Source organism: Microcaecilia unicolor, chromosome 3 (genome assembly GCF_901765095.1).
Source record: "Microcaecilia unicolor chromosome 3, aMicUni1.1, whole genome shotgun sequence".
Lineage (NCBI taxonomy): Eukaryota > Metazoa > Chordata > Amphibia > Gymnophiona > Siphonopidae > Microcaecilia > Microcaecilia unicolor.
Window position 1 is genome coordinate 333,663,418 of NC_044033.1, and position 15,541 is coordinate 333,678,958.

General features: G+C 45.0%; 1 protein-coding gene across 2 annotated transcripts in view; it reads left to right on the top strand.

Annotated features, from left to right (window-relative positions):
- The first annotated feature begins 549 nt into the window (after nucleotides 1-549).
- Nucleotides 550-15,541, top strand: part of MTFR2 (mitochondrial fission regulator 2) — a 104,062-nt gene continuing 89,070 nt past the window's right edge. For both annotated transcript variants that reach the window (XR_003941606.1, XM_030198442.1), the window contains exon 1: nucleotides 550-671. The gene's annotated coding sequence lies outside the window, so the exon portion shown is untranslated. The remainder of the gene's footprint in view (nucleotides 672-15,541) is intronic.

Genomic DNA, 15,541 nt, shown 5'->3' on the forward strand with positions numbered 1-15,541 from the left:
AGACCATCCAAATGACACACTGATTGTGATTTATAACAAACTACTACTCTACCTATGAAAAGGTATTCCGTTATTATACTTCCTCTATGTACATCAGTATGTCTATTAGATTGTAAGCTCTTTGAGCAGGGACTGTCTCTCTTTGTTAAATTGTACAGCGCTGCGTAACCCTAGTAGCGCTCTAGAAATGTTTAGTAGTGGTAGTAGTAGTATGTTGCACAAGCCGGCATGTTTGAAAATGTAAGTGAGATGAAATAAAAATGCTACCAACAATAAAGAACGATAACATGGCCAGATATTTCCAGTGTACTGATGACGGCTGCAGCGCGCTGAAATGGAAACAGAGATTAACCTAATGGATTCAACGTGTTGACGTCACTTGGTCTCTGGTCTGTTGAACTTCCTTGGTGTCACTGCATAACCAATCATACGGCAACTCTAGGAACAAAAAAAGTTGGTTCGCTTTGACAGTAGTGATGGAGGAACTCTTTTAAGAGGAACGCCGTTGACAGGAAGAAGTGAAGTTTAAAAAAGAAAAGCCCGCGTGAGGTGCAGGGGTGTGTGTGTGATAGGAGAGAAGGCAATGAGCTCCGGAGACTAGAGAGATTGTAATCACGGACTGTGGCAAGAAGATTTCCAAGGAATGTAAACCCAGAGCCCAGCTGAAAGAGGTATCCAGAGAAGTTGTAGGAGAAATAAAAATTGGACACTTGTTCCCAGTGAAATTGGAGTCAGGAGCGGATTGTAATGGGTTGTGCGGGACACTAGTTGAAAATTGGGATGTCCAGCAGTAACCCTACTATTGCGACTTGTTATCTCTGCTATAGTGCCTTGCAAAAGACTTCATATCCTTTTAGTCTTCACTTTCTGCTGTTTAAAAAAAGAATTTAAAATGCATGAAAACAAGTTTGTTACATCGATTTACACAACAGAATCGATACTTTCACTGTGAAAGAACGATTGTGGGAGTATTCAGAAATTAATTTAAAATTAGACTAAAAAGTATTCCCTACATAAGTCTTCACTCCCTAGACTCGGTTCTTTTTTATTACTGCAAAAGGAAGTTCCAGCAAGAGTCCTTAGGCTATGCATCTGCCAACTTTGTGTAGTGGGATTGCCCTTTTGCCCATTCTTTTGAGAGAAAAGCTCAAGCGCTTTTAAACTATGTAATACATTTTTTCTTGGATCTGGTCTGGGCTTTTACAGGGTCTCTCGTCTACTTTCTTTTTCCTGATTCACGCCACTGTTGCTTTTGTTCTGTAGGAAAGATAGTAACATAGTAAATGATGGCAGATAAAGACCTGTACGGTCCATCCATTCTGCCCAACAAGATAAACTCATTTTACATGGTATGTGATACTTTATATGTATACCCGAGTTTGATTTTTCCTTGCCTTTCTCAGGGCACAGATCTTAAAAGTCTGCCCAGCACTGTTCTTAAACTTTCCATATCTATTCAGTTATGATCAGGGCATAGACTAGAAATCTGCCCAGCACTGGTTTTGCTTCCCAGTTACCTGCGTTGCTACAGAGGCTCTGCTAAGATTCCGTGGATCCATTCCTTCTTAACAGGATTCCTTTGTGTTTATCCCATGCATGTTTGAATTCCATTACCGTTTTCATCTCCTCCATCTCCCATGGGAGGGCATTCTACGTATCTACCACCCTTTCCGTAAAAAGAATACTTCCTGACATTACTCCTGAGTCTGCCTCCCTTCAACCTCAATTTATGTCCTCTAGTTCTACCACCTTTCCGTTTCCAGAAAAGGTTTGTTTGTGGATTAATACCTTTCAAATATTTGAACGTCTGTATCATGTCACCCCTGTTTCTTCTTTCCTCATCTTAGTCCTAGTCAGATCTATGGCAGACTGGAACAGGTTTTTCTTTAGAATCTGCTTTTTACCATTGGTGCTAGTATATTTGTTTATGTTTATTAAAACTTGTTATACTGCATATTCCAAGACACAAGGGTCTAAGCAGTGTACAATTAAAAAAAAAAAATTTAACTAGTCAAAACAAAATCAGAAAAGGAATGCTAATTTTGATAGGACAGAATACATGCATTCATACCAGAACTACTAAAATAAATAATTAATAGTTACTGCACTCCAGGGGCAGGCCAAGAGAGGAATGGATTTGTTTAGCCAAAAGCCTGCTGAAAAAAAGTGAGTTTTAAGGAGGGATTTAAATGTAGTGCTTTACTGTAGGGGTAGTGGTAGAAGGCTGATGTACTGTTTTTTCACATGCGTTGCTTAGTATTGCAAAAACCACCTTCCATATGCATGCAGTGTTCCTAGGTCAGTGATTCCCAAATGGGATTACTCAAGAATCTGTATGAACATATATCTGTTTACATAACTTCAGGTTTCCTTGGTCTGAAAAAAATATTTTAGGGGCTCCACCATAGTAAAAAGCTTGGGAATCGTTGCCTTAGATGTATGCTTGCAAATGTCTCTCTGTGGGGTGTGATTAGCAAAAAATCTTTTTTTTCCTTTTGTCATGAAAAAGCACAGTGATGAAATACAGAGGTGTGTTTTTCAAAGCACTTAGACTTACAAACTTCTACAGGTTATTATGGAACTTTGTAAGTCTAAGTGCTTTCAAAATGAGACCTATAATCTCATAGTTCAAAAATTTATGTGAGAAATGTACAATTTTCAGCCCTTCCTTTACATATCTACTATAATAATTTGCAATCCAACGTTCTGAAGCTGACTGCCAGGAAGTTGAAGCCCGCTTCGTAATGTCTGAAGCCTTCCGGTGATGTCACCGTGTTGCCTGGGAAACCGCGATGCGTCTCAAGCACGGGCGCGATGCGTTCGCACCACCATCTACATCCCCTAAACTTCACTGAAAAGGAAAAAAAAAAACAAAAGAATCCGGCGAGAGCGGCCAGAAAGAGAGGAAACAGAAAGCTAAGGAGACAGAGAAGGGGAGAGGAGGAGCCCTGCAATACTCCCAGGATTAGCTGTGGGAAATGTAGGAGGGAGCTTCGGGAGACGGGGAGGATTGCTGATGGTCGCTACAAGCCGACTGAGGCGCGAGACACCAACTGTGGAAATACGAGCATGCAATCCAGCTCGGACACAGTGGTAACTGTAGGGTCCTGGCGACTTCATATCTGAGGCGGGGAAAGCGAGGACCTCTTCCTGGCAGGATAGCTGGTGTTGATTTTCGGATGGAGCAAAAGTGATTTCCTTCCTATTCTTCGGGATACTCATCTGAAGAGGTTTCGGCGGTGGCGGACTGGAGCATCCAACTATTGTGAACATAAGCATGGGTAAGAGAGACATTGCAGACCCGGTTGTGTGCAGTTTCAACGAGAATGTTGCCGTTGCGGCGCAGCCAGGTGTATATGGGAAGAGGTTTTCTGCTGTGAGGACTTCATTGAAGAAAACCATGATTGAGTGCACAACTCTGGTGGTCTTAAGTTGTTTGGGTGCCGACGTGGGGGTGGGGTGGAAGAAGGGAGGATGCAGATGATAATCGGCCATGGTTATTGTAGCCAAGGAAATTAAAGGGAAAATCTCCTTTCCTACCTTCCCCGATAGAAGGCAAGGCCAAATAGTCCCTTGCATTAGTATTGCAGAGTACCGAGCTGCTTGCTTAACTGGACACAGGAGCTGCCTGGAGAAGAGGTGAAGTGTTAGCTGCACTTCGGGGAAAGGATGCCTTTAGAAGGGAGCATGTTTTCAGAGGCAGAGATTGCGATCCTGCCAACAATGTGTGTATTTCCTGGTCTAAAACAAACTCTCTCTCACACAGACACTCTATGACACACACACACACGCTGATACAGCACATGGATAGATGGACACGGGGGCGTTGAACTCGGAGGGGAGTGGAGGGAGGGGGTGTCCTGCAACTTGAAGGGGGGGGGCGACCTGCAACTTGAAGGGGAGGGGGCTGTGGAACTCGAAGGGCAGGGGAGGGGTTCCTGCAACTCGAAAGGGAGGGGGGCCTGGAACTCGGAGGAGAAGGAGGGAGGGGGGCTGGAACTCGGACGACAGACAGGGAGGGAGAGAGGCAGGGAGGGAGGGGGGCATGAAACCTTGCTAGTTCCCGTTTCATTCCTCTACGAAACGGGCCTCTTTTACTAGTATATTTATATTATTGTCATCTGGATCTCACTCACACAGTTCACAGGCACTGGCTAAGCTCTTTGTGTCAGGCATCCCTGGGGCTCAGCATGGGCTGGGGTTGGGCTAAATCCCGGTAGGCCGAAGGGTACTTTTTTTTTTTTTTTCTCCAGGGCACTCTTAATTTTGCTCACACACAAAATAGGCAGCAGTCTCTGTATTTCGACTTAAGTTGTTTTACTAACAGTAACTTGAAAAACAGTTCATAAACAGCTTGGTCGGTACATTTCAGAGCATTTCAGGTAATCAGCCTAGTGTCAAACATAATCTCCAAATGCTATGGAGAAGGATCGTTTGAGTCTGCGTCGCTGTGGATCCCTCTCCGTGGCATCTGGATCGTCGGTTGCAGTCCAGCGGCTCCTGTCTTGCCCACGATCCTTCGTAGCTAAACCAGCAGCAGGCCACTTCACCAACACGATCAGCTGGGTCTCCGTTGCAACTTTGCCTTGCTGTGAACTGCTCGAGCCACTCTGGTCTATCTCAGCGTCTGGATTTCCACCGTCCATCTTGTCTCTCTTCCCTTTTCCTTTCCCTTCTTATCCTGTTCTTTCTCCCCTATCTAATGTGATTGTAACTGATTCTTCTGTGCATTGTAAGCCACTCTGAGTCTGCTTCAAGTGGAAAAAAGTGGGGTATAAATGTTCATAAATAAATAATGAGGGCATTCAAAATCACAGTTCAGTTCTATCTCAAATCTCTGTTTGCAAACCAGAACAAAGTACTTGGTCATCTCTCCATAGACTTCTTACAGTTTCATGATTATTTCCATATGATCTCAGTTCTCACACTCCCGTCCTGGAACACGGGTCATTCATATGTGCAATGAAAGTCCTGCCAGAAGTGAAGCACTCCTGCTCCCACTTCTACCTGAGGTGTCTTTTTTTTTTTTTCCCCCAAGACCCTCCTTGTCATTCCCAAGTCGGGAACACTCAAATGGCACCTGCTTCTCTGTAGCAAGGGCTTCAGTCATCACCCACTGTAAAATCTGTGCTCAGATCTTGGCAAGGGTGGACAACCAAAGACCAGAATTTTCTCCATGTGAACCCTTTTATTACCTCCTGGCCCTGCCCCCATGGGCTGGCCCTGCCCCCATGGGCTGGCCCTTCACAGAGCCACCCACCACAGTCCTAACATCTGTTGTCTTAGTGACTTCCCTGAAAATCTCCCACCTTCTGCCTACAGCAGAGGCAATTTTCAGGGAGGGGGGGTGGGGGTCATGTAAAGGTTCAGCCTTGGAAGAACCCAGGCTGTGGATCTACACCATCTGCTGGATATAGAGAAATACTGGAGAATTCCAGGTTGCAGCAGCCCTTATAATAGTGATGCCACTGGAATAAGGGGGTTGTGGATCTTCCCCCTGCAGCAACAGGACATACCACAAAGATCAACACGTGAACTCTCCCACATGTAACCAAAACTGTTTTATTATGTTCTCTTGCTAAACTACTATTATGTTTATAATGTATTCTTGCTATGTTACTTTCTTGTTTTTCATTATCATGTAACCCAAAATCCTTCTGTAATACTAAATGTCTGCTTCCTCTTATTTCCACTATTCATGATGTATTGTAAGCCACATTGAGCCTGCAAAGATGTGGGAAAATGTGGGATACAAATGCAATAAATAAACAAAAGGTTTTTAACACAGTAAATGACAGCAGATAAAGACATGAATTGTCCATCCAGTCTGCCCAACTGTCACACTCATGAATGTGATGTAAAATACTTGATCATTGTCTTTCTTTGGCATTTCTGGGACATAGACCATAGAAGTCTTGTTGGCCCTGTCCTTACGTTCCAAGTACTGGAGTTGCTGTCAAAGCCCACTCCAGCCTATCTGTCTTGTCATTTGCGGGACACAGACCATAAAAGTTTGTCCAGCACTGTCCTTGGGTTCCAGCTACTGAAGTTGCTGTCAAAGCCCTTTCCAGCCCATGGTAAACCGGATTGTCATGTACAGGACACAGACCGTACAAGTCTGCCCGGCACTGGCCCTGGTTCATCACAGCCAAAGTTGCCATCTAAGCGTCGCTCAACACATCTACACACATGCAGCCGTTTAAGTTTAGGTTTTTTATACCATTCAGTTTCTAAGTAGAGATCCTCTAATTTTGAATTCTGTGACCTCAGGAGGGCATTCCAGGCTTTGACCACCGTTTCTGTGAAAAAGAATTTCCTGATATTGCTAATTAGCTGTTAACCTTTATTCCCTTATCTGTTAAGAGACAAGTTGGGGGGGGGGGGGATGTGCACAGAGCACACAACAGCTACACAGCACGGCGCAGCATTCTTGCGGCTGCTTCAGATAGCAGGCAAGCCCAGAAGTCATAGTAAGTTAGCAGTTGGACCCTGGGTTCAAATGGGGAGGTGCTGATGCCAGTCTACAGAGACTGTTAGGCCTGGAAGGTGCTGTTGTGGATCCTAGAGGAGCCAGCAGATCAGCATCTCACTGCAGCTTGGGGTCCTTGGGCAGAAGGGAGCTATGGGCTGCCCCAGGTGGTGCATATGAGGAAGGACAGAACAGGCTACCTGAAGAGCTGTCCTTCCTCACAGGCACCACCTGGGGCAGCCCACAGCTCCCTTCTGCCCAAGGACCCCTGGCTGCAATGAGCAGGCCCACCTCCTGACAAATACTGAAGGTCAGTGCTGGGGAAGGGGAGGAGAAGTAGAGGACTTTTGCCTGAACTGCTTTTAAAATTCTGGCCAACCAAAACTCTTCGGCCTTAAGTACCTACTTCCAGAAGGTTAAAAGTTGGAGTTAGCCCGCTCAGTTGCCCTTTCTTCTTGAAGTCTCCTTGTTGAAAGGGAACCAAGGCAGAAAGCGATCAGAGTGATGTCGGACAATGCCACTGCAGTGGCTTACGTTAACAGGCAGGATGGGACCAGGAGCCAGGTAGTGTCCTTGGAGGCTGCGAGGCTGTGTCAGTGGACAGAGACCCATTACAGGCCTGTGGTCCATATTGCGGGCAAGGACAATGTGCAGGTGGACTTTCTCAATCGCTCTCTCCTGGATCTGGGAGAAGGGAGCTGGGACAACAGACCTTTCAGTTCATTATGGGCGCCCCCACAGTTTGACCTGATGGCATCCAGAGCCAATGTGAAGGCAGAGTTAGTCTTCAGTTATCGGAGAGAACTGGCCTCAAGGAATTGATGTCCTGGTTCAACCTTGGCTGAGGGATGTGCCTCATGTCCTCCCTCCATGTCCTTTGATAGGCTAGTTGTTATGCAGGATTGCAAGTCATCCACATCTGATCCTGCTTGTGGCTCTAGACTGGTCTTTCAGACCCTGGTATGCAGATCTCCAGCGCCTTCTGGTGAAGGAACGTCTGCCACTACCCAGGGGTTGGGACCAATAGAAATGGAAGATCCAGATCCCTTCTGGCTTATGGTCTGAAAGACGTTTAGAGAAGCGTGGTTTCTCCCCCATTGTGCTCTCTATGCTGCTCCGCTCCAGGAAGTCTTCTATGTTCTTTGCATATATCAGGGTCTGACGTGTTTTTGAATCCTGGTGTGCTGCAAGGTCTCTCTTTATCCTTGAAGGGCTCAGGTTCCTAATATCTTGGGGTTCCTGCGGCAAGGTCTGGGTCAAAGGTTGGCTCTGAGCTCCCTGAGTGTCCAAGTGACTGCAATTTTCGGAGGAAAGTACAGGGCACCTCTGGCACTGTACAGGGATGTGGTGTGGTTCTTGAAAGGGGTAGCACATCTGCAGCCCCCGCTTCATCCTTGTTGTCTTCAGTGGGATCTGAATTTGGTGCTCTGAGTGCTGTCTGGAGCCCCGTTTGAGCCCCTTCATTTGGCCTTCTTTAAGGATATTACTCTCAAGACTTTATTTCTGGTGGCCTTCACCTCTGCTCGCAGGGTTTTGGAGCTATGGGCCCTTTTGTGCTGGGACCCTTACCTTTCCTTCTTGGAAGATTGTGTCCTTGTGTGCCATTCCCTCCTTTTTTTGCTGAAAAGTGGTGTCTCCCCTCCTTTGGGGCGGATGGTTTGACCTCCACAGACCGGAGACTCTACATGCTGGATGTCCAGAGGACTTTGCTCCAGTACCTTCAAGAGATGATTGAGTTTCATCTCTCTGACCACCTCTTTGTGCTGTTTCATGGCCCTTGGAAAGGCCAAGTGACCTATAAGGCCTTCATTGCGAATCAAATCAAGGCAGCTATTGAATCTGCCTACATCTGCAGGAATCGTCTTGTGCCTCAGGGCCTGAAGGGCCACTCTACCAGGGCTCAGGCTGCTTCCTGGGCAGAGGCCCAGGTGGCATCCCCCTGAGGAGATTTGCAGGGTGGCAACTTGATTGTTGCTCCATTCCTTTGCTAAGCACTACAGATTTGACATGTTGGCCAGAGCCTGCTTGGAATAGATCTACTTTGGTACTTCCCATCTATATCTTGGCAGATAATTTTATTTTCTTTAGTAAGCGATACCATTCAGCAATCCTGCTTTTGGAAGACCTCAGCCTGGGTTTCTGGGTATGCTCTGTGCTTCTGTTTTCATTTCTTCAATGGAAAAAAACGGTGAAGAGAAGTAAATTTCTGATTGGCTGCTATACGGAGTTCCCATGATATGACTATATCCTACTATATGCAGGGTAGTGAGTGCCACTCTATGGTGTTTTGCTCACTTGACTATCATTTTGGCTGCAGTGGTTGATGGGCATGGGTGCATTACAAAAAGAACATTCTGCTGCTTGGGCAGAGGCATACCAGATTGTTCCAAGGAGCATCGCAGCTTATACTGGTGATGTCACTGGTAGAATTCAGTTTTCTCTACCTTCACCTGCTGGCAGGAAGTGATAAGAACCATCTGTGCAGAATGGTGTGTCGCTGATTAAAAAGAAGAAAATTAGCCAGTAAGATGTAATTTCTCCTTTATAGAGGCACTGATAGGAGGAGTCTTGTGTAGTAGAACAGTGGGATAAATCATAAACACATTTGTATCACTGCTTCTGCTGCTGGGGACCTCTAGAAGACCAGATTTAAAGCAAAGGGGGCAAGTTGCTGAACTGTGGGTGGAGGGAGGGATGCTGGATTGCACTGCAGATTGAGGGAGTACAGTAAACTGGTGGACAAGGTGAACTTCTTTTTTTTTTTTGCGTTTTCAATATACATTACAAGTCATACACAACTTGAACAGGCAATACGGATTTATATTACTAACTATTAACATAACTTTCTAGAAGCATATTGATTAATCCTCTTTAGACCACTAAAACCTGGTGACCCGTGAAGGAAAATATAAACAAAATTTAAAGCAATATAGCATAGCAGATCTCTACTCTATCTAACAGCGGTGTTCTAACCAGCAGCCAATTTCTTCACCTTAATAAATTCACTCAAATGTTCAGACTGAAAAAACACATATTTTATCCCTAAAAACTTTACTACACATTTACTTGGATTGTTTACGTAAAAGGATGCTCCCAGAGCTATAACATCAGCCTTCATGGCTAAGAAAGCTTTTCTTCTCTCCTGTGTAGATCTTGTTACATCTGGGAACATCCATACTTTTTTACCTAAGAAACGTGTTTTTGCGTTTCTGAAATACAATCTTTTAACATGTTCCAAGTCCTGTTCGAAAACAAAGGAGACTATCAGAGTCCACCTTTCAGTTTCTTCAGTCATAGAAGTATTTCGAATTTCTGTTATATTCAATACGTCCCTTTTCTGTATGGAGTGAGCCTCTGGAGTTTATTGTGAATCAGGTAATTTTTTGGGCTGTATATAGTATATCTTGTTTATTGGCGGAAACATTTCTGGGGTATATTGTAATATTTCCACTAGATATTCCTTAAAAGCGTCCAGTGGGCTAACTCCAATAGATCTAGGAAAATTCAAAAGGCAAAGTGTCAATATACGATGAAAATTTTCAAGCTGTTCTATTTTCCGATGGACAAAAAGTCTATCTTTTACTGTTGTCACATTGAATTCCTGTATAGTCTTCACCTCTTGTTTTAAATCATTCATCTGAGTATTAAATTCTCATTTAGTATTTTCCATTGTGTTAGAAAGTAAATCCATTTTACTTACGAGGGATGAAATTTCTTTAGTGGAATTGGCTACTGATGCCTCCAAGCGCTGGAGAGCTTCTAAAACATTCTGCAGCGTCGCTGTCCCAGTTCACTTCGTCGAAGCACTAGGCTGAGGAAGAAAAACTTCTTGTTTCTTCCCTCCGTCGGTCATCGCCATCTCCAATCCTCGATCCAGGGGTTGCTGCGCTACTGAGTTCGGTCCGCTCTGCCCCTGTTGGGGGGAGGTGCCCTTCGGGCTGAGGCAGCGCTCGGTGGTCCGAGGGAGATAAGGTGGTATCAAGGCCCAAGCCTCCATGAGTTCCTTCCCATGAGGCAGCGGGACTCCCCCCCCCCCCCCCCCCGGATATCAGAGTAGGCGTTTTCGTGGCGTATCTGTCCATTGTTTGTTGTCCTACAGGGGGTCGAGGCGTCGAGGTTTCAACCTTCACCAACCCTTTACGCTTAGCATGGGGCATTATCGGTAAGAAGAAAAAAGTTTTAGGAGACAAACATCCAGAGCTTGCACGCCACGAAAATTCATGCCGCCATCTTGTCACGTGATCACCAGAATCGACAAGCTGAACTTCTTAATTATTTCTGTTCTGTGTTCATGGATGAAAGGCCGAGGGCAGGGCTGCAGAAGTTTGTTTGATAGACCAGGACAGATTTTCAGTAGACTCTTCGAGAGGAACTAGCTAAACTAAAAATAGACAAGATGATAGGGCCTGATGGGATACATCTGAGGGTGCTCAAAGAACTTGAGGAAGTTTTGGCGGCTCCATTGTCTGACCTCTTCAATGCTTCCTTGAGTCTGGTGTGATCCCGGAGGACTGGAGAAGGGTATATGTGGTCCCTCTACGCAAGAGCAGAAGTAAGGAGGAGGTTTGGAATTACGGACCTGCTAGTTTGACCTCAGTGGTGAGTCAACTAATGGAAATGTTTCTAAAGTGGGGGATTGTGAGGTTTCTACAGTCGAATGGACTGCAGAACCTGAGACAGCATCGTTTCACTAGAGGCAGATCTTGTCAGACAAATCTGATTGATTTCTTTGACTGGGTGACCAAACAGTTGGATATGGGAGGGGTACTAGGTGTGATGTACTTGGATGTTAGCAAAGCCTTTGGCACGGTTCCACATAAGATAAATAAACTGAGTGCCTTCAGTATGGGTTCTAAAGTGACTGGGTTAAACAGTGGCGTTCCTAGGGGGGGCTGACCTGGGGCGGATCGCCGATGCGCCCTGCCCCCCCCCCGGAACAGCGCGACCCCCCCCCCCCCCCGGGGTGCACGCCGCTGGGGGGGGGGGGTGCTGCGCGCCTGCCGGCTCTTCGTTTTCATGCTCCCTCTGCCCTGGAACAGGAAGTAACCTGTTCCGGGGCAAAGGGAGCATGAAAACAAAGAGCCGACAGGCGCACGGCACCCCCCCCACCCCCAGCGGTGTGCACCTGGGGCGGACTGCCCCTACCCCTTCCCCCCCCCCCCCTTGGTACGCCACTGGGGTTAAAAGCTGGTTATGTGGAAGGAGATAGAGGGTAGTGGTAAAGGACAAGGATGTTATCAGTGGTGTACCGTAAGGATCAGTCCTTGGGCTGGCTCTTTTTACCATCTTTGTAAGTGATATTATGAAAAGACTGTCTGGTAAGGTTTGTCTCTTTGCGGTCGATACCAAACTTTGTAATAGGTTAGACACCCCAGATGGCGTGAAAAGCACGTGGAGGGATCTGGCAAAGCTTGAAGAATGGTCCAACAGTTGGCAAACTCAGACTTAATGCTAAAAAAAATGCAGGGTCATACACTAAGATTGCAAAAATCCAAGGGAAAAGTATAGAATAGGGGGTGAAGTACTTCTGTCTATAAAAAAAGAGCAAGACTTGTCTGATGATCTCAAGTTGGCCAAACAGGTAGAAAAGGCCAGAAGGATGCTCGGGTACATAGGGAGTGGGATGGCCAGCAGGGAAAAAAAAAAAAGAGGTGATAGTGCCCTTAAGTCTCTGGTGAAGCCCTATTTAGAATTCTGTGTGCAAGTCTGGAGACTGCACCTACAAAAAGATATAAACAGGATAGTCGGTCCAGAAAATGGCTACAAAATTGGTCAGTGGTCTCTTTCATAAAGTGTATGGGGACAGACTTTTTTAAAAATTACATTTGTACCCTGCGCTTTCCCACTCATAGCAGGCTCAATGCGGCTTACGTATTATATACAGGTACTTATAAGGCTCTTGATGTGTATACTTTGAAAGAAAGACAGGAGAGAGGGTATATGATAAAGACATTTAAATACCTCAGTGACATTAATGTACAGGAGGTGAGCCTCTTTCAAGTGAAGGAAAACTTGGCAATGAGAGGACATAGGATGAAGTTAAGAGATTATAGGCTCAGGAGTAATCTAAGGAAATACTTTTTACAGAAAGGGTGGTGGACGCTTGGAATTGTCTCCTGGTGGAGGTGGTGGAGCCGAAGACTGTCATTTCTACTGTGGTATTATATGATTGATTTTTGTAAATGCCTTTTGATTAGAAGTCTCTTATTGTAATCCACTTTGCACTATATGGCTAAAGGTGTAATAGAATCAATCTAATAGAATAGAGAGATCATGCGGAGGCACTGCAGTGTGATTCATTTACTAGCCCTGTTTTTTTGTTTTTGTTTTGTTTAAATTACAACTAACAACGTGTTAAGTGCAGCATTAGCTATGATGTGCAATCCTCATTTTAAGGGTCCAAATCTTTGTCAGGAAAGTGCATAAAAGAAAGGAAGATGTTATGGTTTTCTGAGGAGGTGGCTGAAAAAGTAAACAGAAAAAGGGCAAATATTCAGAAGATCACAAAAAGAGAAGGATAGGAAGGAATAACTAGAAAAGCTGAGTGAATGGAAGCTAGGATAGCACAGAAACAAGCTGAAGAAAGATAACTAATGCAGAAGAGCAAGGTGAGGAGGCTTTTTTTTTTCAGCTGTCAGGAAAAGAGGGAAAGAAATAAGAGGTGGGGCTAAGACTGGGAGGAAAAAGAAGGGCATGAAAAATGACCAAGTAAAAGCAGAACTAATAACTTTAGTTTGATGTTTCCTAAATATGGGCATGGAAAGAACCGTAGATGTTAAGAAGAGAAAGAGAATTAATATCTATGAATGAAAGAATGAATGAATATACCATTTAGGGAAGAAAAGGTTTGCTTGGAACTAAGAAAACAAAACTATAGGGTTGAGTGAAATACGATTCTAAGAAAGCTCAGAGATTCTATCAAGTCTACTGAAAGATCTGTCCGGTCATCAGTTATGTGTAGGATTGGCAAAGGGTGGATGTCACTCTTAATAGAAGAGGGAGCAGGGAAGAGGTGGGAAATTACAACTGCTAGCCTTACTTCACTGGTGGATAACTTAAGGGGGTAATTTAATAACTCACTGGAGCATGTAGTACAGTCTTCTACAAAAGGGCATAGTTACTACTGAAGGCTGCCCATTGGATCAGAATGAACATTTTCTTACCTCTCAATCAACTGCAGAGGAGTGGAAGTTTGTTTCTTCATTCCTGTTGCTCTACTTGCCAGCTCTGGCCATCTGCTGCACCATGGGGCTGTTGAAATCTGAGAGCAAGTATTTCCTTTATCATACAGGAAGAACTTGTTCTCCAATTTCAACTCCTGCAAAATGCTGGAATGAAGAAACAAACTTTTTGCCACTCTGCAGCTGATCGCTGCCAAGATGAGAAGTGGGGCCAGTGCTGGGAGAAAGGGCTGATTCTTGGGCTGACATGAGTTGGAAATGGCAGAAGGAGTTTGATGGTAGCAGATGAGTTTGTTAGGGCTGGTGAAAAAGATCTGGTGATGGGGCTGACGGAAGAGGGCTGGAGATGGGAACATCTGCCCTAAGGGATAGGCGTGGTAGAAGGGTTCTAATGTTGGACCTGGGGGGGCAGGCATGTTTGCTTGTTTTTCCAAAAAATAAAAATATTGTCATCTGCATCAATCAAACATAAATAAGTCCAGTACATTAACAGGCATCAAAGTAGAAAGTGACACAGGGACAAAGTCTGTTCCCATCCCCGCGAATACTGCAGGCCCCCGTCCCCATGTCATTCTCTATGAAGAGGGAAGTGTCAAAGGGGGGAGATCCGAGAAGAGGGAAGAGTAGAAGGAAGAAAGACCAGAAAGAAGGAGAGGGTGAGGAGAGGATAGGTGAAGATATGGCATGAAGGATCTGGAGGGACTGGGAAAAGGTTGAGGTATACTGTAAAAGAACAGACGAAAGGGACAGATCTGTGAAGAGGATGAGAAGGGATTGAGGAAACAAAGTAGCAGGGGAAAGAAGAAAGGACTGAATGCCAGGAGGGGTTGAGTGAAAGGTAAAGGAGCTGGGATTGGTGAAGTAATGAGACTTGAGGAAGATGAATGATGGCTGGGAAGGGGCAAGAGTGGAAGATGGAAAGCTTGTAGGTAGGAGAGATACTGAGGACTGGAGTGTGAGAAAAAGGGAGAATGAGGAGTAAAATCTAGCTGCTGAGTGGAGGTGCAGAGAAGCAAACTATAGAAAAACAATGAAGGGGAACAATCCATGTCAGAGAGACAGATGTAGAGAAGAAAGAAGAAATGAAAAACAAGCCCCTGGAAAAGAAATTAAATAAAGATGATACAGAAAATCTAAAGGAGAGGCTTGGATCAAGTGGATTAGTGAAATAAAATACCCAGACAATAAATGGAGAACATATTTTATTTTTGATTGTTACTGGAACATGTGTACATCTAGTAGCACTATAGAAATAAGTAGCAGTTGCATATTTCTGCACTGATCCCTCAATTTGCCTCTTCTTCCTTGGATCCTATTGTGTTGGGAACCAAGAACCCTTCAAAGACCTTTCATATTCATGATGCCATGCAGGAGTTGATTACTGCTCAGTAGAATTCTCATGACTCTGGTCTGAAAGTGGCAAAAGTTATGACAAAGCTTTTTCCTTGACATCAACAGCAGATGAATCCATTAACTGATAGGTTGTATCCGCCTACCAGCAGGTGGAGATAGAGAACACTGAAAGCACATGGTGTTCCTGGACAACCAGCCCCCCTCTGCCTTCAGTATATCTCTATCTCCCAGCAGGTGTGGATGTCACTTTCTCAGCTCCTGGATTTCTGCATGGGGTGGCTCCTGTGCTTTGCCAGTAGAGCGGGGGGTGTTGTGGCTGGTGGTGCCCACTTTAAAGGCATACTTGGTTTTCCCTGTCCCTGCCTTACCCCATTCCCCCTCCTCCCGGAGTTCCTCTGTGGCTGCCTGCCTCTAACTTTCCTCACAGTAAAAAAAAAAAAAAAAAAATCTGAGGCTTTCTCCAGAGCTCCTGGTTCGGTGCAGATTGACCGAAGCTCATTTGACTCGGTCTCTTGAGGTGAGAGTGATGCCCAGCTCC